The sequence below is a fragment of the Ostrea edulis genome, chromosome 2, assembly GCF_947568905.1.
Source record: "Ostrea edulis chromosome 2, xbOstEdul1.1, whole genome shotgun sequence".
In the NCBI taxonomy this organism is placed as follows: domain Eukaryota; kingdom Metazoa; phylum Mollusca; class Bivalvia; order Ostreida; family Ostreidae; genus Ostrea; species Ostrea edulis.
The window spans coordinates 5,217,541-5,239,723 of record NC_079165.1 but is presented as its reverse complement, the minus strand read 5'-3'; positions in this window follow the sequence as shown (position 1 = coordinate 5,239,723).

The window sequence follows — 22,183 nt, the reverse complement described above, 5'->3', positions numbered from 1 at the left end:
TTCCACTCTCCACAAAGCAGTGTTGTAAGCAGTCAGGAGGCCTGTTTTACCATCCTTGTGTAACTTTAAGATTAAAACGTTCAAAATATGTACTAAAATATGAAGTAAAATAACCCTCAGGAAGCGTCTTTCATACCCCAAATTTTATTGCAATTCAAATGAGATAGATTCGTGTTACATGAAGGAAAATCATCATTCCACATTGCAGTCAGGGTTGTAGCATCAGCACGTCTTTTAAAATTTTAAAGCTCTCCACTTTCTTTTCCAAAGCTCCCTTGATGTGGGGCCAGTATGGAATCCAAACTAAGGGATGACCCAATGGTCAATTTTCTATTAACAATCGATGTTAAATCATCAAATCGCCTGTGGGGAATGTTTTTGACTGGATTCATTGAGCCGTCTTGAAGTTAAAGTTTTTTCCAGCTCACATATTATCATTTAATAAGAATATCACGCAAATGAATGTAATTCAATTGCCCTGTAGTGTGCGTTGTACAGCGACAACGAAGATCTGATCATATACTCCGTAAGTGTAGAACAGGTAATTTTCACTACTTTGACCTTTAAGTCACAATTGTGGTAGTTTACAATTTGGAACGTCTCTAAATTATATAGAACATATCGGATAGATGTCAAACAATTAATGGAATATAGAGCTAGAGCCACGAAGTTTCAAAATCGCCCTGCATTTTTATGAAAAATTATCTGAAACTTAACAAACAAATATTGCACTAAATATTGTCAATATGCATCATAGCAAATGTATTCATATCAAAATGTTAATTATGTGAAGTCATAACTGTTCCGTACATGTCATAACATGTGACGTTTGCACATTTTTCTTTAAAAATTAGTGTTAAATCTAAAGCAAACTAGCATGGCGCGGCGCATGCCCCTTTTGGCTGGAATAAATTTATGTTCTGCATATGACACTTTGTTTTAGCTAATATAATACTGACTTACTTGATGTTGCAAGCGTTTGGACAATCATGTTTGGTAACATTATTTCCAAATGTTAATTGGCGTTTTAATGATCTATCTTGCAAATCCGTAAGGTTGAATGTGTTCCATATACGTTTGACGTATATGTTTGTTTTCCGGTGTCCAATATCCACCCCGCTCTTAATTTGTATTTAAGAATTATCATAATAGCCGTCATTGGCGGTCTTCGTTCTTACTATTACAAAGGACAAAGTAGATCCGATATTTTGTTAATGATCTGTGACTTCTGAAATAATGAAGATAACGAACATTGATCTATCTCATAAATCTGAAGAAATACAGAATACAAAATTAAGACCTTGACAAACACGGACCCCTGTCCACACTGGAGGTGGGATCGAATGCATCACCTGTTGATTAATTACACGGGATAATCAGCCTCATTTGAATTAACACGTTCCTATACTTCTTAACGTTTTTCCACAAACACACACATAACTAAATTTACGTGTTTAGAGTAAAACTTCACAGGAGTCCGTGTTTGTCAAGGTCAACAGATTTTGTTTTCTAAACAAGTCACTCTAATTCAATTTGCACTAAAGAAAACTAATTACCCTCGGAAGAAAATTCTTTTCAATCAATTTTTAAAATCCATGGAGAAAACCAATTCTATGCCTCCATGCTTTCCGATTAAAATGACATTGGACAAGACGTACATCAATTAAACCAAAGATTTAAATCTACCCCATAGTTCGTTTTGTGTGTATCAATACACAGTAACCCCATATACCGACATTGAATAGATAGAGGTAATATGTGCACTTTAACATATTTTAACTTTTCTCTTTAATTGAGCATCTTCATTCAGTTTCTACTAAAAAGGACACGCGCTGGAGTAAAACTTTTTTCCAATTAATTTTTAAAAACCAACAAGAAAAGGTAAAGGTATGCCTTCGTCGTGTTATTCATTCCAATTAAAATGACATTGGAGACGACGCAAGCAATGGAATCAAACGTTTGCCCCATAGTTCTCTTTGTGTTTCTTTATACACAGTAACCGTAGATACACATAATCAAACATTGAAGTACATAGAGGTGCTGTGTTCTTTTTTTTAGCATTTCCCTGTGAGCCCTTTGAAGTAAAGGACCGTAACGTGGTAAGATCTAATTTTTTCTAAGTTCGATTAGCCTCTTTTCAAAACTAATACTTCTTACATTCCGTAACTGAAACCAGGGACTGACTCAAGTCTCTGCATTCATGTGTTTCAAAATGTTTTCTGACCAGTCTCTATCATATTTGTTTAAAAACATTTAGTGTTTATGTTCTGACATTATATAGGTATAAAAGAGGCAATATAAATGGAAGAACACTTGATAACAAACATATTTTAGAAAGTCTAGAATACATGCATTGTTAAACATTCTGATTATCATACAATTCTCCTTCATCTGTGCATGTTTTCATTGGTCAACTACAACACAGAATATTTCACACTACAACACAGAATATTTCACACTACAACACAGAATAGTTCACACTACAACACATAATATTTCACACTACAACACGGAATATTACACACTACAACACGGAATATTTCACACTACTACACACAATAGTTCACACTACAACACAGAATATTTCACACTACAACACAGAATATTTCACACTACAACACAGAATATTACACTACAACACAGAATATTTCACACTACAACACAGAATATTTCACACTACAACACAGAATATTACACTACAACACAGAATATTTCACACTACAACAGAGAGGCTGTGGAGGCTGAATGGTAGTATGTTTGCTTTGTTGGTTTGTCCGATATAGTTTTCATTACAGGTAGGGCAGGTCATACAATATATTACATTTTCGGATTTGCATGTCATGTTAGAATTTGGTGTTAATTTTTTGCCGCATTTAAGAATTTTTTAAATGCCCTACCTGTAATGAAAAAGATATCGGACAAACCAACAAAATGAACGCCCGTGTGCGCGTCCACAAGCAGCAAATTCGCGATCCAAGTATCAGAAATTCGCCATGTTCCGAACATTTTGCCAATTGTGGTCATGGAGATTTCAACATATTTCCATTTTATAAAATGTATAATGACTGCGAAATTTCCAGAGTTACAAAGGAGAAATACTTTATAAAATTGTTTAATCCCAAACTTAATAGAAAATAACTGTGTAAAATTGAAACTACATTGAACTGAAATCTGTAATTGATTTCCAAGTTTTGTCTAATATTGTGTGTATTATACCGCTACCAGTGTAATTTATTATGACGTCACAAAGGACAATTACTTACGTCGTGATATGTTGACGTTACTTAGCAATATTATTTCATTTTATAACTGTCTGAAGAGGCATTAAAGCCGAAAGCGCTAACAGTGAAATGTTATTCGAGTTTTGTGTTTCTTGACTTTTATTATTGGATGTATTTACTGTATCAAATACCGAATTCTTTATTTACAAACTATATATATATATATATATATATATATATATATATATATATATACACAAAGACTTAGTAACTTGCTGGACATTATATTAAAACCTCTGTGTAATGAAGTCAACAGTTTTGTCCGTGATGATTTAGATTTCTTACGACACTTACCTGATAAGGTAAACGAGAACGCAATATTAGTAACGTTTGATGTTGTTAATTTATATACTAATATTACTTGTCCACTAGGACTTCAAGCACTAGAATATTGGATAGATAAACACCCAGAACAAATAGATGAACGTTTTTCTAAAGACTTTATTTTAGAGGCAACAGCACTTGTACTACAAAACAATGTTTTCACATTCAACAACAAACACTATCTTCAAGATACCGCAATGGGAACCAAAATGGCTCCAACATATGCCACACTTACACTCGACTATTTAGAGGAATTATTATACCAAAAAGTTAAAAAATCATTTGATGAACAATTCGGTCTATATATAAGACAAAACTGGAAAAGATACTTGGATGATTGCTTCATTATTTGGAACAAAGACATTACGGATTTGAATAAATTTAAGAACATTCTAAACGAATTGGATATCAATTTAAAATTCACAATGGATTACAGTACATCTTGTATACCATTCCTGGATGTTTCTGTTATCAAAAAGGAGGATAAAATAATTACAGATATTTTTTACAAACACACGGACACTCACCAGTATTTACACTTTTCGTCCTCACATCCAAGACACACAAAACGTGCCATACCTTACAACCTCGCCAGAAGAATATGTACCATCGTTAGCGAAGAACCTACCAGAGAACAACGTTTAGGGGAATTAAATAGTTATTTACAAAAACAGAATTATCCAATCAAACTTATAAACGACGGAATCAAGAAAGCCAGAGAACTCAATAGAGAAAATCTTATCAATAAATCCAAAATCAATCCCACAACAAATTCACACATTTTACCGTTTGTTACAACATACAACCCAAGGAACTCTAATGTTACACCTATCGTTCGGCAACTCAACGACCTACTAAAAACAGATGAAAAAATGGGGAAAATTATGAAGAAATATACTTTTATCAACAGCAAGAGACAACCGAAAAATCTTAGGAGACTGTTATGTAAATCTAATTTTCAGGAAAAGTCCAACAAAATTTTTTTCACCGTTACCAAATGTGACGATCGGCGATGCGGAACGTGCCCATACTTAAGGGAAGGAAGTTCGTTCGAATTTAACAACAAGGAATTTACGGTAAATTCAGATATGACGTGCTCCACCAAAAATTTAATTTATGTTATAACATGTGCTGGCTGTGGAAAACATTATATCGGTGAAATTGGAACTACTCTGCGAACTCGTATACGAGTTCATAAACAACACATTTCAGCACCCGAATACAGAAAAATTAAAGTTAGTGAACATATAGATGTGTGTGGCCACGGACAATTCAGTGTATTTCCGTTTTATAAACTGTATACAGAAAATACTATTTCCCGACGAGAAAAAGAAAGACACTTTATTAAGACTTTAAAACCGGCTCTCAATAGCTTACTGTAAAATATGTTTACTGTTATTATCTATGACGTCATAATATGCTTAACGTAAAATCCTTTTCCCTTCATTCGTTTATGACGTCGTTATGTACGTGAAATGTTAGGACGCCTTTATGACGTCAAACCATTTCAAAACTATTTTAAAATGTAACGCCTGAGGATTATAAAATGAAAGCGCTTGCGTTAAATTTTTAACTTTGTGTACTGTTTATTCTATTTCTTTTAATATTTTATACCGGAACTGTGATTCTTAAAAAAAAACACAATTTGGATATATATATATATATATATATATATATATATATATATATACACGCCATAAATTGCATACATCATTTTATCCCTGCTCTGTACAGCTACGCAATATATATATATATATATATATATATATATATATATACACGCCATAAATTGCATACATCATTTTATCCCTGCTCTGTACAGCTACGCAATATATATATATATATATATATATATATATATATATATATATATACACGCAAAAAAATGCATACATCATTTTATCCCTGCTCTGTACAGCTACGCAAAGTTGACAGCAACAACTATCTCTACATACTCACTACAGGTTTTGCTCAGTGTTAAGTCCACGCATTCGTTGGGCGGAGACAAGAGCAATCTCAGTTTCATTGCGGGATTCAACACACAGGTTCTAATGCAGAAAAAGAAGAGAATACATTGGAATAAAATATAATACTGTATTGTTCGCTTCACATGTTTCCTGCTTTTGTTACAGATGGGCATAAAACGACTGATACTTCGCGCTATGTCCACTAGACAAGCTTCTACCGACACTTCAGTCCACTCGACTATACGGTGAATCAGTATCAGCTTCGCCTAGAAGGAAAGGAAGGGGTCAACCTGTGATGTACTGGAGTCTCAGCCTGCGGGAATTTATCACTCTCCTCCGTTAATACCTTTAAGCAAAGGCTACTTGGCAAGTCATATTAACTAAGGCACATAAACACCTTTATCCTTCGATGGAATAGCCTTTCTACCTTTCGTGGCTACATAAAGTATAGTATATATGTATATGATAACCGTATACATTGCAGCTTTTTCTTGTTTTTCCCTTTCTTTTTCTTGTTGCTTGTTACTTATTATCTAACTGAAACAGTTCTGAATAGATAAAACATATTTTCTTTCACTTCATTGCTAATTTCATAGCGTAATTGAAAACTCAGTCGTTCAATCTTTAAGTTAGAATTGATAAAAATTGTATTTCAGGTATTGAGAAGACAAATGTCGCCATACATTAAATTATGGATATAACCAGTTTGTTTTCAGTTTAACGGAAAATGCTTGATACTTTTAACACGTTATTTACTGTAACAATACAGAATCGTCTGTCCTCTATGTCAGAACACTTTATGGAATTTCATGGAGTGACATGTCTTAAAAAATCTTTTCATACAAGTTAAATAACAAAACCTAAGCATTGATAATACACGTTTTCCATTAAATCCCCCTGAGACATCAGATTCCTAGGTATCAAACTAAATTCTTGTGAAATTGAGCAATTTTATACTTTTGTTCTTTATAGCGTAGCCTGTTTGGAAGCACTAACAGAACCGTAACAAGTCTACTGTTTACACCATTCCGGATACAGATCGAGGCCGATATCCAGTATATAACGATACGCGGTATACCGGACACTATTGCAAAGAATGGATTTAACATACGTGTTCTGATATTTTGTGCTCATCTGGCGAGAAACTAACGTTGGACTTTAGATTCCATTTTGATATGGCGGATTTCAAAGGATTTATTAATTTTTATATTTGTTAACTATCAACTACATTTCCTCACGGACTTATTGTATGCTTTGTTTGTGACTTTCTGAAGTTAATGTTTAAAAACGAGATGATTCGGAGTGGTCAGTCACAGTTAATATAAAACTCTATGACCTTTGTACACTTGAAATGTTACTTTTTTCACCACTGATATCATTGAAATATTTTCAACACAACGTATAACACCACAGAATCTGTCATAATTAAAACTGTATTCAAATCTAGATTTATCCTTTCTGAAATTAATATATCTACAAACTTATCTTCATAATTGTAATCACAAGCGGTGAACATGATGCATTTGTACATTTCTCATATTTGAAGCTTTGAATGTTGAACTTAGATATATGTGTCATTATACATGTAAGCATTTATTGTTCATTACATTTTAGCTCACCTGAGATGAAAGCTCTAGTAGGCTTTTCTGATTACCTTTCGTCTGTCCTCTCTCTGTCATTGTGATCGTCCGTTTGTATGTCTGTCAGTAATTTGTTTTCACATTTTTCTATTACCTTTGAAAAAGAGGGAACATATTATTTTGCACCTGTCGGTTGGTCTGTAGACTACGTTTTGTGTGCTCAATATCTAAATAATTCTTTGCTTGATAGACCAAATTGATACAGTGATTGTCATTAGAGAGTAAATGGCCCCAATTGATTTCAGGACACAAGGTCAAGGGTCAGTGTGTTGATCTGATGACCTAGTCTTCTCAACTCAATATGTAAATAACATTTTGTTTGGCAGCGCAGGGACTAAGCCCGTTTTGGGCCCAAACTCTGTGATACCATAGGTACAGAAAGGGATCTAACTCTGATCTAGATAGAAAAAATAAAATTACCCACTCCCTTCAAATGCCTAAAAAATCAGAAACTAGGTGCGATATGCGTAATTTGCCGTTTTTCTTGCATAGATCAACGATTTAACTACTTGCATGCCAAATGTCATGCCACAGGTTAAATAACAGATATATACGTCATCGTTCTCTCGATTTCACCTGTTTGTTTTTATTAGGGCATTTATCGGTCCATGTCACTGGGTGGTTTCTTGCCTATGACAACAGCGAAAGTCAGACTAGTGTGGAGGATTTCGGAACTATCAATTAAAATTTCACATCAAATGTACATGTACTCTACTTACTTTCTCATATATTAATATGAAAGGCATCTTCGTGTAGACGTTATACGATTTATTTTTTCCTCAGCAGCATCAACTGTTGACAAGATCTGCCATTTTAAAGACCCGATATATTTGATATCTCATTATGTTTGTGGTATTGCACCTAGAGAAGGAAAATAAACATTTTTTTTTTTTTTACTTTCTTAATTATTTGTTTTTGTTTATTTTATTTCATCTAGATTATTTTTATCCATTTTCCCCTTCTTAAAAGTTTTAGGTATTTCGGGTCTTTGGTTCGTTTCTCAAAACGGCAGTTTAGAGTCAGGAGTTGATTTTAGGAGTTGATTTAAGTGACCCAGATACTGCGAGCATATTTTAAGAACCTGTGACTTGAAATTTGGCATGCGAGTTGTTAAAACATTAATCTATGCAAGGAGACCGGCAAATAACGCATATCGCACCTAGTTTCTGATTTTTGTCGGCATTTGAAGCGAGTGGGTATTTTTTTTTCTGGGTCAGAGTTACACCCCTTCTATATGGTATTACTGAGTTCGGGCCCAAAACGGGTTTAGCCCCTGTGCTTAACAGTTATCGAATTTAGTGCAGTGGTTACCACCAGACGAAAGGTGACCGCTATTGATTTTCAAGTCAAAAGGTCAAGGGTCAAAGTGGACATAGTCAGATATGGTCGAATCAATATCTTGAATATAGACTACAGGAAATTAGTTTAAACCAATCTTCTCAAAAATAGTAGGGCCACACTAGATAATATCAAAATACAAATGCTTCTAAGTTGTGTGGATTCTAGTTGGGTTTTTTAAGCCTTTGCAACTATAGTCGGCCTGGCGGCGGGGGGGGGGGTGGTTTTTAATTTTTTTTTTAAGCCTTTGCAACAAAAGTCGGCGGCGGCGGGGGGTGGGGGGGGTGGGGTTGTTGATTATGTTCTGTGTCTATCTGTCCGAAACTTTATTATTGCTCATAGCATTTCGATAGTAAGTGATATAGCGCTCATATGTCATATAAACGTCCTATGTGACAAGAATATTCTTTCATGTAAATGTTTTGACCTCGTAACCCCGACCTTGAATTTTGACATACTTGTAACAAAAATTAGCCTAGGCAATATCTCCAGAACTGTTTAAAGGTATAGCTTTCATATTTTGTGTATAGATTTCCTTTGGCAAATTATTTCATTTGATGTCATGCTATTTAACTTAGTGAACTTGACCTTGGAGCTCGACCCAGCTTTAATTGAAACTTTAATCTTGCTCACAACTCTTTTAGAGTGAGTGATATGGTTCTCATACATCATATGTGCATTTTCTGACAAAATCCTTCTTTCGGACCTGTTAGCTCACATGAGCTGAAAGCTCAGTTGAGCTTTCCTAATCACCAGTTATCAGTATTTTTTGTCCATCCGTCCGTCTGCCTGTACACTTTTCATCATCTTCTTCAGAACCACTTTGCTAATTTCAATCAAACAAATCATAAATACCAAAATGCACTCGTTCCTAAGTTGCGTGGATTCAAGTTTTAAATTCAAATTATTATCAATATAACATTGAATAAAAAACCATTGAATATATACAGGAAAAACATCTTTGAAAATGTCTTTTCTCCAAAACAGCATGGTCATTTAGTCATATTGTTACGGAGGTATCCCAATGTTTTGTTCCCGTGACCCAGGTTAGAATAGGTCCTCAGTGTCCCTTGCTTGTCGTAAGAGGCGAATAAATGGGGCGGCCCTTCGGATGAGACCGCAAAAACCAAGGCCTCATGTCACAGCAGGTGTGGCACGTTAAAGATCCCTCCCTGCTCAAAGGCCGTATGTGCAGAGCATATAGGCCTAAATTTGGCAGTCCTTCACCGGCAATGGTGATGTCTCCATATGAGTTAAAGATTTTCGAGATTTAAAAAATATTTAAACAATATTTAATCCACCAACACAATGTTTTGTGAGGTTAGGTTCATTTATGTCTTGATTTTATAATGTTAGGTTGGGACGCCAATATGGGGTCAAACTTTGTTGATGAAAATATATTAACGATTGATAAAAAGAAATATAACAATTATAACAGCAGTATCACAGATAACTCAGGTGTATAACATGGATACAAAATTGGCGAATTTGGGTCTGTATAATGATAAAAAATTTGGTGAACTCATTTTCATTTTATTTATACAATATATATGTATAATGATGTACTTAGCTTTAGCGATTTTTACATTAGTAAATCTTAGGAATCCATCAAAATAGGCCAACATTATATACCCCCAAAATATCCGGCCGTATGATCTTTGTAATATATATCATGATGTTTCATTTTACAATGTCACAGTACAATGTTTACACAGAAAAATCTTTAACCTCACATGTATAACTGATAAGAAATGAAAATTAAGAATTGTGTATTTATATAACTTTTCTTCAGTATAAGTGAGAATTTTAAAGTGTTACCAGAAAATAACTTGTGTAAAGAGATTATCCATTGTCAGAAAATCAAACTCGTACATGTAACTATCCCACGGAATGTCCAGGACAGTTATATAGGGGTTTCTTCACATAGCATACAGTTGTCGATAAAACATTGGATGCCTCTCTTTGGAAGAAGAGAAAGATATATTATTTGCCTTGATGCAACTATTGATAACCTTTTTGTAAGACATGGACTACAATCTGTGAATGGTTGATACATGTAACGATATGTGGAGAACAAGCGTTGACGAATGAGAACAGTGTACATATATTGCTGATAATTAACTCGCTTAACTTATTTTGCAATGTATTTATAATTTGTGCATCATGTATGATATGTGTGGGTATGCAAGAATAAATGAAATTGAAGTTCAGTCTTGACGTTCGATTAGAACATACTTTTCTATTGCCACATATTACACTCGTTAATTTCAATTTGTAAACGTTTTGTATGTTATAAGCTCTTGTAGTTTAGTTGTATTGTTAGTTTTCCTTTCTATGTAAATATTCTATCGTCCTGAGTATCGGATAGGTGGTCATTTTTTGTGATCTATATTATATATATATATATATATATATATATATATATATATATATATATATATATAATGTATATTAAAAACAGTAGGGGTATAATTAGTCATTTAGAATATGCAAAAATTGTATTTCATTTTGTAACTATCTGAAGAGGCATTAAAGCCGAAAGCGCTGTCAGTGAAATGCTATTCGAGTGTTTTGTGTTTCTTTTTATTATTGTGATATATATAAAAATTTCATTTTATTTCATTTGGTTACCCACTTATGGTCCTACCCGGGGTTGAATCTCCTAGCAGCATGTAACAAGTGCGCTAGCCCGCTCCACCATCGTTACCTCGGGCTAGACCGCTCCACTACCGTTACCTTGGGCTAGACCACTCGACAATCTGGGCAAGTCTTAAAACTGGCTTTCGATGACGACGGAATTCTCGCCACGCTGTCACACGCTACACAGTCATTAAGAATGGAATGGGATACAGTTATTTAATGTACATTTAAGAGGATCACACAGGATTCATATTGCATTTGAAATATTTCATATATTACCCAATAAATTGTTCAATCGTTTATAATTAAACGGCTAAAAAAAATCTTAAATATTTCTAATTTTCATTAAAGATATTGATTCCCAATTCCTTTTGACTGTTTGTCTGTTATTTGGAACTCCCTATTTAACTTTGTTAGCAAAGGGTTTTGCAATTTATGTTTTAATAAAGTTAAGTAAACTGTAATAACAAAGTTTGGGTTTTATTTCATGGTTTGATATCTGAATTTATTTTTTAAATGTGTTGTATAATCTTATACTCACACAGCCGATTCGTTTGTTTGTTGGAGCTTTGGGGGGGGGGGGGGGGGGTCGTAAGACTGTCATAAATTTGTTTGCTAGATTTTGATAACCCATCTTCATTAAATGTGTATTTAACCTATGATATGCCACTTTTTATCTAATCATCAAAACATATTAAGTTGTCTTTATAAAAGAAATTTATTTTTGACCATATTGGTTGCAGAAGGAAAGTTTCTGTGAAATTGAAATTTTGGTTTTTGTTCTAATTTTGACATAGGTTAAAACAAGAAAGCATTTGTTTATAGAATACTGTGAAATATTTTAGAATGCCGTAATCGCCAATTGATATTTCAGAAGTCTTAACAAAATACACATGTAATTACTGTCAGTGGTCAATACTTTGCAGAAGCTCTCCATATATTCTTTAATGATATGATTACTTTTAAGAAGGCGTAAAATCCACATTGCTTTTGAAGGCTTTCAGTTTAGACTCTAGATCAACTATACCTATACTCCCTTTTTATATCTCCTATCAATGTATTACTTTTAATTATATTTGCTTTATTTAATAAAAAGTTAAATAACAACCTATGTAAGTATTTTATAGGGCAATTCCAAGATGCTTGCAACATAAATCAGTTTTGATGAAGCCAGAAAATTAATTGTACATTTTCCAAATGATGATAATTTTCTTCTTTTCCATGATTCAAATAACATATCAATTTCGTGATAAATTTTCATTCAGCTTTTATTGTAACATTCACTTTTGTCTTGTCCTCTATAAATGCCGGAATATTTTTATAATTACAGCTTTCGTAGTTACATTAATTACTTTCAAACTGGTTTTAAGGTTTCCAAGTAAAATATATTCTGTTTTGCGAAGATAATTTTGACCCTGCTAATTCATATATATAGTGGATATCTCATTGTTTGTTGTTCATTGTGTTTACAAGTATATTACGTGGCTGAGTAGAAATACAGAGAAAGGATACGAGAGAGAGAGAGAGAGAGAGAGAGAGAGAGAGAGAGAGAGAGAGAGATAGATCCCAAAATGAAAACTGCCACTAAATTTTCCGTTCAAGTGATGACTTCCATGACACAATATTTTATCTCCTGAAATTGAAGAGTTCTTATAGTCTGTTTTATCAAAATATTGATATATAGTATCTCCACATACATACTTATATATCGCTATTCTTTAAAAAAATATATAGGAACTCTTCAATTCTGGGAAATAAAATATTGCGCCATGAAAGTTATCCCATAGGAACATCCAATATTAAAAGGATCAAAGAAGACAAATTTACATCCCTTATCAGTAGAATATACTCTTGATGACAGTATAATGAATCAAATACATAGTCCCTGACCTTGTGTTGTTGGACCCTTTCACGAATGATATAAAGAATTACATTCCACACCAATGCTTAGAAAAAAATGGACAACGTCATCGATGTTATGAATCAGGAATGGATATCCACTCGCGTAATTATTTCTCTTACCGCTCTCTACGAGTGAACAATATACATGTATCAGTTACCACACAAACGGTCAAATCCTCAACGCACTACGGAAACAACAACCACATGGAAATCCAAATGTACAACGTTTAGATCATTTCTTCATGTTACAGGATGGCAATCCCCCACTCGATCTTAGCTAAATAAACACGACGGTGTCCACCTGAGCGACAAAGAAGTTTCCCAATTAGCATCAAACATGAAATGAGCGATACACAACACATTAAGAATTACAATTATTGACAACAGGCGTTCAAGGTCTGGATCAAGAGCCAATATTGGTTTGGGTAGGAACAGAGGTTTTAACCGCAAATTTTGAAGATATCTGTAAGAGTGTCAACAATATCATAGATTGTGATTGGTGCTTTATAGTTTGTAGCACCCAATCATTTATATTGTACCCCAGGTTTTTTTATGTCAATATTGTCAATCTTTATGCAATGTATGATTCTGATTTTTTCATTATTCGTGTTAGTATCAGTGTGGAAACCTAGGATTCATTCTAATTCTATACATTATTTATCAAATATATTTTTGAATGATCAGCATGGTCAGTAATAGTAAACATAGGGTCATTACAATTTGTATTTATGAATGTAGGGGGTTTACAAAATCAAGAATCAGACGAAACCCATAACTCTAGGTTTTTGGATAGCATGCATTAGTATGCCATTGCTTTTCTTGCTGAAACACACACAGGACATGATCAATTACTATCTACAAATTACTATTTACAAATGCTTCGTTTAACTGTCACATGTAATGCAGACCTACAAGTAATCACAACAATAGACATTTTGGTGGATTAGACATACTATGTAACCAAACATTAAACAACACATGGAAATTCTCAAAATACTTTGGATGATTTTCAATGGTTACAATTAGATAAAAAACTATGTCGGTTTTGAAGAAAATCTTTACATCTGTATTGTGTATGACCCACCAACTACATCATACACTCTTGGGCTCCAGTACAATATTCTAGAATGCCTCGAGAAAGAATTAATACACTATAGAAACCTAGAGAATGTAATACTTTGCGGTGACTTTAATGCCAGAACTTCAGATAGAGAAGATTTTATATCAAACGATGACAATTTGTTTGTACTGCTATTTGACCAGTATTTGACTGATAAAGACACTATATGTAGGAATAGTCAGGATGCTAAGTTACATAGTAGTGGCAAAGAACTAATTGACTTGTGTATAAATCAAAGTTGAGAATTCTAAATGGCAGAACATTTGGGGACATTTTTGAAAAACCACACTGATTTTGACTACGGATAGCTCCGTTTAAATTATCAAGATATAGGAATCACGGCGAGTGTGACCGGTCAACAGGGTGTGCTTACTCCTCCTAGGCATAGGCCACACGGCGGGTGTGACCGGTCAACAGAGTGCGCTTACTCGTCCTAGTCACCCGAGCCCATATCTGGTGTGCAAACAGACCCCCTGGATATGCTGTATGTCAATCCTTGATAAAAAAAAAAATGAAAATAAATCAAAATCCAAAACAATCATTTTTTTTTCAAATGGTTAGATGGGAGCTTAGAACATTTCAGAAAAAGGTTGATTAATGTTTCTAGAATAATATCACAATTTCCTAAATATGCAAGGTGAAGATAACGAACAGTGATCAATCTCATAACTCCAACAAGCAATACAAAATAGATAGTTGGGCAAACACGGACCCCTGGACACACAAGAGGTGGGATCAGGTGCCTAGGAGGAGTAAGCATCCCCTGTTGACCGGTCACACCCGCCGTGAGCCCCATATCCTGATCAGGTAAACGGAGTTATCCGCAGTCAAATCAGTGTACCAAGAACGGCTTAACAATCGGTATGAAACACGTCAGACAGCATTTGACCCAATGCGAGGTTGTATTGACGAACTAGATCGTTATAACGACCATAGAATTTGCAAAATGCTGACTTCAATCGAGACTGTTGAAATCTCTGTACCATCAACTTGTTTGTCAGTAGCTTACCTCGATTTAAAAACTGACTATACCCAGAACAAGCTCTTGCATATCGAATCAGTTGAGATATATAAACACCATATGCAGGTGATAATGGAATATTGCTACATAAATGTGGGAAGTTGACGATGGAGAAGCAGAAATCATCCCGTTTGTCATACAGTTGAGTTGTTAGTTTGCCGTTAATGTCTACTTTCAATAAAATATCTAAGTATGTAGCAGAAGTGGACGACTCTGTGGTGTCCTTTATTTCGAGCTCACAGGGATATATAAAATCGACATATGAATGAAAGCTATCATTGTTAATAGACAAAACGTCATCGATATATCTAAAAGTCGAATTGAAGGTCACAGCGAGAGATTTTTTCTTCTCACGTAGAAGTTTTTGAATAAATTCTGCTTCATATGAATATAAAAACAGGTCAGCTAACAAAGGAGCACAATTCGTGCCCATGGGAATTCCAACAGACTGTTGGAAGTCCTGATCACCAAAGATCACGAAGATATTGTCAATGAGGAACTCTAGCATATTTTTTATTTCAACTTCAGAGTACTTGTGCGTGGAATCAGAGTGGTGTTTAACAAAGTAAGTTTTTGAATGACTGATCACTAGATATGAATATTTCCGTTTTCCGTTTTTGTTGAAGAAGCAACTGTCTATGATGTCAAAAAGTCTAGTCTTTAATTTATCGTGAGGAATGGTCGTGTATAGTGTTGAAAAGTCATAGGTTTTAATGTTATTGATTTGGGGAAAATTCTGTGATTTCAAGTTTACTAAAAGTTCTTTAGAATTTTTTAGAATCCACATTTGATTAACACCACTTCTGGCATATGTAGTCGCACAGTAAATTTTATGTTTCTCCTTCACAGCTGTTAACATTTTCGTGAGGAGCAAAGATAGGGGCTTGGTAGAGCACTTACTGGATCCAGCAATGTATCTTTGTTTGTAAGGGTTTTAATGTAGTTTAGGAATCCAGTATAGGTACGGTAACTCATATTCATTCGACCCATTGACTGGAATATTAAATGTGTCTAAAACTGAAGCATGGTAAGGGATAGATTTTTAAAACTTAAGATATATATAACAGAATACAATATAAGCAATCAATTACGGAGAAACTATATACTTTAAATGAAGATAACCCAAAAGCATTTTGGAATCTTATCAATACTCTGTTTGATAAAAATAATGCCACAAGTTCAGCAATACATTCTCGTCAATGGTTGGATCATTTTACTACACTGAATCAAGTTGATGGGCCTTATCGGAACAGATTACTTCAATTGCAAGAGAAAGTCCCACTAAAGGAGAATAGCATTTCCTTTAATGAACTAGACTTTCTGATAAGTTCAACAGAAATATTTGAGGCTATATATTATTTGAAGTGTAACATATCAGCTTGGTTAGAAAGCATCTCAAATTATATGATTAGATATGATTACAATGCTCTTCTCCCTTATGAAAAAACATATCCAATGCATGTTTGTCACATGGAATGTATCCTAAACCATGGGGTGAAGGATACATGGCTGTTTTACATAAATCTGGGAACACCGACAACACAAATAATTATCGCGGTATAACAATTACAAGTGTCATTGAAAAATTATTTAATAGCATATTAAACAGAAGACTTGACACATTTCTACAGAAAAACAATATCATTATGATTGTCAGATAGGGTTCTCTAAAAAAGATAAACAACCAAGAACATCGAACTACATGTTTATTTTGCGAACACTGTTTGAATCTTATTGTTCTCAGAAAGAAGGACTATTGTATACTTGTTTTATTGACTTTAAATGATACAGTTATACATGAAGGTATAAAATTCAAATTATTACTGATTGGTGTTGAATCAAACTTTTACAATGTTATCAAAAGTATTAAGAATATTAGTAGGTCATGTACTAAAGTAAAGTATGAATTAGCTAAAATATTTCCTATCAGGTTGGGTGTGGAACAGGGAGAAAATCTAAGTCTGAACTTTTTTTAAATCCTCATTAATGTAAAACTTATACGGTACCAATTTTGATGCACCAGATGCACATTTCGACAAATAATGTCTCTTCAGGGATGTTCAACCGAAATGTTTGAAATCTGAAATAATAATGAAGTTTTAGAGCTATTACAGGGGAAAACAGTGTGCCAAAAAAATGGAGTCAAATTCGTCTAAAGATAAGGGCTATGTATGAGGGAGATAATCCTTAATTTTGAAATGAATTTCTAAATTTTATAACAGCAATTAAATGTACATCAGTATTTTCAAGCTAGTAACGAAGTACTTAGCTACTGGGCTGTAGAGACCCTCGGGGACTAACAGTCCACCAGCAGAGACCTCGGCCCAGGGGTTATAATGTAAAACTTATACGGTACCAATTTTGATGCACCAGATGCGCATTTCGACAAATAATGTCTCTTCAGTGATGCTCAACCGAAATGTTTGAAATCCGATATAACAATTAAGTTTTAGAGCTATTATAGCCAAAAACAACGTGCCAAAAAAGTGGATTCAAATTCGTCTAAGGATAAGGGCTATGTATGAGGGAGATAATCCTTAATTTTGAAATGAATTTCTAAATTTTATAACAGCAATTAAATGTACATCAGTATTTTCAAGCTAGTAACGAAGTACTTAGCTACTGGGCTGTATTAATGATCTCCCCCAAATATTTTAGTGATGCATGTATAACGGATGGCAAGATACAACTAGATAACAAGATAATCCATTGTTTAATGTATGCAGATGATTTATTGTTTCAATCACCAATAAGCCTTCAACAACATCTTGACTGTCTTGATAAGTTCTGTAATGAATGGTGTCTCAATGTCAACATTTGAAAAACCAAAATTCTAATTTTTAATCAAGCGGGTAGACACTTGAAAAAAAAGTTTACTCTAAACACAGAATGTGTTACTACCTACAAGTACTTGGGTATTTACTGCATCAGGTAGCTTCTCACCTGCTCAAGATGAACTTTACAAAAAAGACAATTAGGGCTCTTTTCAAATTACAAAAATACGTTCTCTCTGTAAACTCTAGTAGTATGATTACATATATGTGTTTGATCATAAAATAAAACCAATAATGCTTTATGGCAGTACATTTCAGGAATGTGTTAATACTTTTACTGCACGGTTCAGGAATAGACCAAGTCAGCTTGTAATAAATTTCATCTTAAATTTTGTCGATATATACTAGGCATAAGTAACAAAAGTACTAAATTTACTGTCGTTTCTGAGTTAGACAGACATCCAATGAGTTTCAGTATTGTTTATCAAATTCTTGATTATTGGCACTGATTAGAAAATTTAGATGGGACCTATCCTTTATTGAAGGCTGCATTCTCAGCTTTAAATCATCTTTGATAGAAGTAAGCCATCGTGGTTTGGATTGATTGAGGTGGTCAGACAGTCTTTTCTAAATGTACAGTATCATTTGAATGTATCCACATCTTCTTTTAAAGCGCAATGCAAATAGCTTCTAAGTCCTACTTTTAAAAAATTGGTTCAAGAAAAAAGATAAATAATCCTTGAGTAAAAAGTTGGACATATATTGTACAATTAAACAAAACTTTGGTCTGGAACCTTATTTATCCATTGTTTTTTTTAAATTGAATATAGGAAAAACTTTAGATTTAAAGTTAGAATTTCCTCACATAAATTAGATAATTGTTATTTTCGCAAAGTTCATATATTCGACTATGCAACACACATTGAGGAAGCGCTGGGAAAATTGTCATTGCGTGAGTTTTGCGCAAAATGAGCTTTAGTGTCTCTGTAAGATTGTTAGAAATCTTAAGACATACAGTTGTGCTAAGGCATGTGAACATCAGAAACTATCCAAATGTTAATATCATTTTCTTGTCCGGGTAATGTTTCAACTTTAATGCACTAGCTTCCTTTGTGTTGGTATTTTGACCATTTCTCTTTTCCTTTAAAGTGATTAGTCCCTGTATTGCAGAATTTATAACACCCGCCATTTCAAAATCATTATTGTCGTGTTTTTTTATTTACTCTGTATTTGGTTGGGTTTGCTGTCGGTTAGCGGGTATTTTTATCGGTGTGTATGTCCTTTCTCTCGGGTTATCTACCAAATGTGAGTGCTTGAGTGTTATTGATAATGGACACGTCATTACAAGATATAGTGTTTTCCTTTAGTGGGAATTAGCAAATTTCTGAAGAATTTTACAATAATCATCAAATGTTGTCTTCGACTCCTAGGCACCTGATCCCACCTCTGGTGTGTCCAGGGGTCCGTGTTTGCCCAACTATCTATTTTGTATTGCTTGTAGGAGTTATGAGATTGATCACTGTTCGTTATCTTCACCTTGCATACAGTAAAAATATACAAGAAGTTAACTCCGCCCACGTTCTAACATGATTAATCAATAGTAAGATAATAAAAGAAATGCAATGTCAGTGAAATTCACAATCACGAAAACGTTCTCCGCACGGGGAACATTTACTGAAACTATAACAATTTCAAAAATCGTAGAACGTCACACAAATTATCATAACGATAAACACCACACGTACATTTCATTGATAACGTGGAAACGGAAAGGCCTTCTTTGAAAAATACGCAAGAGCTTGTTCCGCATATAATCAGTTTTTAAATCGAGGAAGACAACTTAAAGATAAATATTATGTTACAGGGATTTCCCCAATATCACTTGAAGTCAGTATTTCACATTATAATGATCTAATTCGCAAATACAAGCTATCACAGGGTCGATTGCTGTCTGTCGTGTGTTAAACCGTTATTTACATACTGAATTTGGCTACGAATTACTCAGTTTACATGATGAAGATCATGTAAGCCTCACGGCGGGTGTAACCGGTCAATAGCAAATGTTTACTCCTCCTAGGCACCTGATCCCACCTTTGATGTGTCCAGCGGTCCGTATTTGTCTTACTTTCGATTCTATATTCTTAGTGGGAATTATTAATTGTTTAATACCGATTGTTAGGCCGTTCTTGGCAATTTGATTTTGATTACAGATAACTCCGCTTACTTGATCAGGATATATGGCTCACGGCGGGTGTGACCTATCAATACGGGATGCTTCCTCCTCCTAGGCACCTGATCCGACCTGATATATCCAGGGGTCCGTATTTGCCAAACTCTCTATTTTGTATTGCCTATGAGATCTTCACTTTTCATGAGAGTGATCACTGGTAATTATCTTCAATAACATTTTATGATTCATATTTACTATCATTTAAGACTCGATAATTGAACTTATGTCGTAAATTGTCAAAACAAAGACAGAAATATTGTTTTCTTTGCATTCAGTTGTATGTTTGTGAAGAAATAAGGAATTAGATCCCACCTCTGGTATATTCAGGGGTCCGTGTTTGCCCAACTCTCTATTTTGTATTGCTTATAAGAGTTATGAAATTGATAAATGTTTGTTATCTTCGCCTTTCAGGGGGGAAACATAAAAAACGAACCACAATGACAACAAATCCGGCATTAGGGAAGTTTGATGTTATGGATAATAACGTAGCTGATATTCGAAAACTGGGAGTAACCCCTACTTTTCAATGTGGGGATGGGGGACGTTCGCTGGCCGCCACACTTCTACGCCCTAGACTGTAGTTCATAGTTAAATTTCGTATAATAAAACAAACGTTTTAAAAATTGAACACAACATACCTACATTTTAAGGTTATTATGCAGTGGTGTAGCTACATATACGCAAGTAACGCAAAGTGCGGGATTTATATATGGCCGATCCCCTGATCCTTCTATTTGAAGTTATTATCACTTTCACAGCATTCAGTTGGATTAAATGTGTTGAGACGAAACACATTTTTAAAAACAGAAAATCACCGAATTGCTCCAAAGTAAGGCGTCAAGAAAACAATGAACAACATTGAAGAAAATACAGAGGGTGTTGGATATCGTACATTATCCCTCAATGGCTCCGACTACCCCAACATTTTCTACTCCATCGATTACAGTTAAATTACATATACTACTACTAGTATTTTGATAACATTCCAAGTCATTATAATGCTTGAATCTAAAATGAAAATGGAAATGTCAGAGCAGAACTCAGATATATCATTTTTAATTTAACATGCTGGGAACTGAAAGTTAGCTTGCAGTTCCCTACCTCTTTAAACAATCCACTAACCCTTGCCTTAATTTGCGTACACATTAATTATCGCCGCCAGTGTGCATCAACGTAATCCAGTGGGCGTCCTTCTTATCTAATATTCGTGGAAAATCGATGTACCAGGCTGAAGTAACATTTTGCACTCTACTATAGTGGCCAAGATGACGACTTCTTATTTTGCCATGTTTTTGCTTTGTCTATATTCTATGGTGGATCATGCTGATCCTCAGTTAAAAGGAAGTTATCTTATTCAGGAGTTCTCGGGATCTTTGTCGAATGAACTTGATATTCTTTTTGCGATTGAAAGACCCACGTTTATTTCAGCTTCACTTTCCTGTATAGATCAGTGTGGAGGAGATCGACAATGCATAGGACTGGAGATTTGTAAAATTCATGAAAATCTGTATCAGTGCAAAGCTTGTTGTAGCTGGAAGAAGCTTGGAAAAGAAAAGGCTAACAAGAACCTAGACAACTGTGAATATTTCAAATTTGTCATTCTAGCAGTTGAATATCTTCATAAAAATACCGACACATCATAATGTATCAAAATGTAATACTTAATTCGCAATTTATTTAAGGAAGCATCTATCTTAAATTGAAATGAGTAAATACATTTAGAATAGATAATTATGTACAAGTATTCTGTAATTCCTGTTGGAAAGGAAAATTAAGACATAATGTTATACATGTAATGGTATCTTTTTAATCAGGTGATTGATGACGAAAAAGGATATACAAATGGTGAGTGATCTTTTCTGATAAATGATTCAGGGTCTATTTATTTATAAATATTTTTTACGCCCTTGAGGGATTAAACACTTATTGAGACGTCTTACATTTCA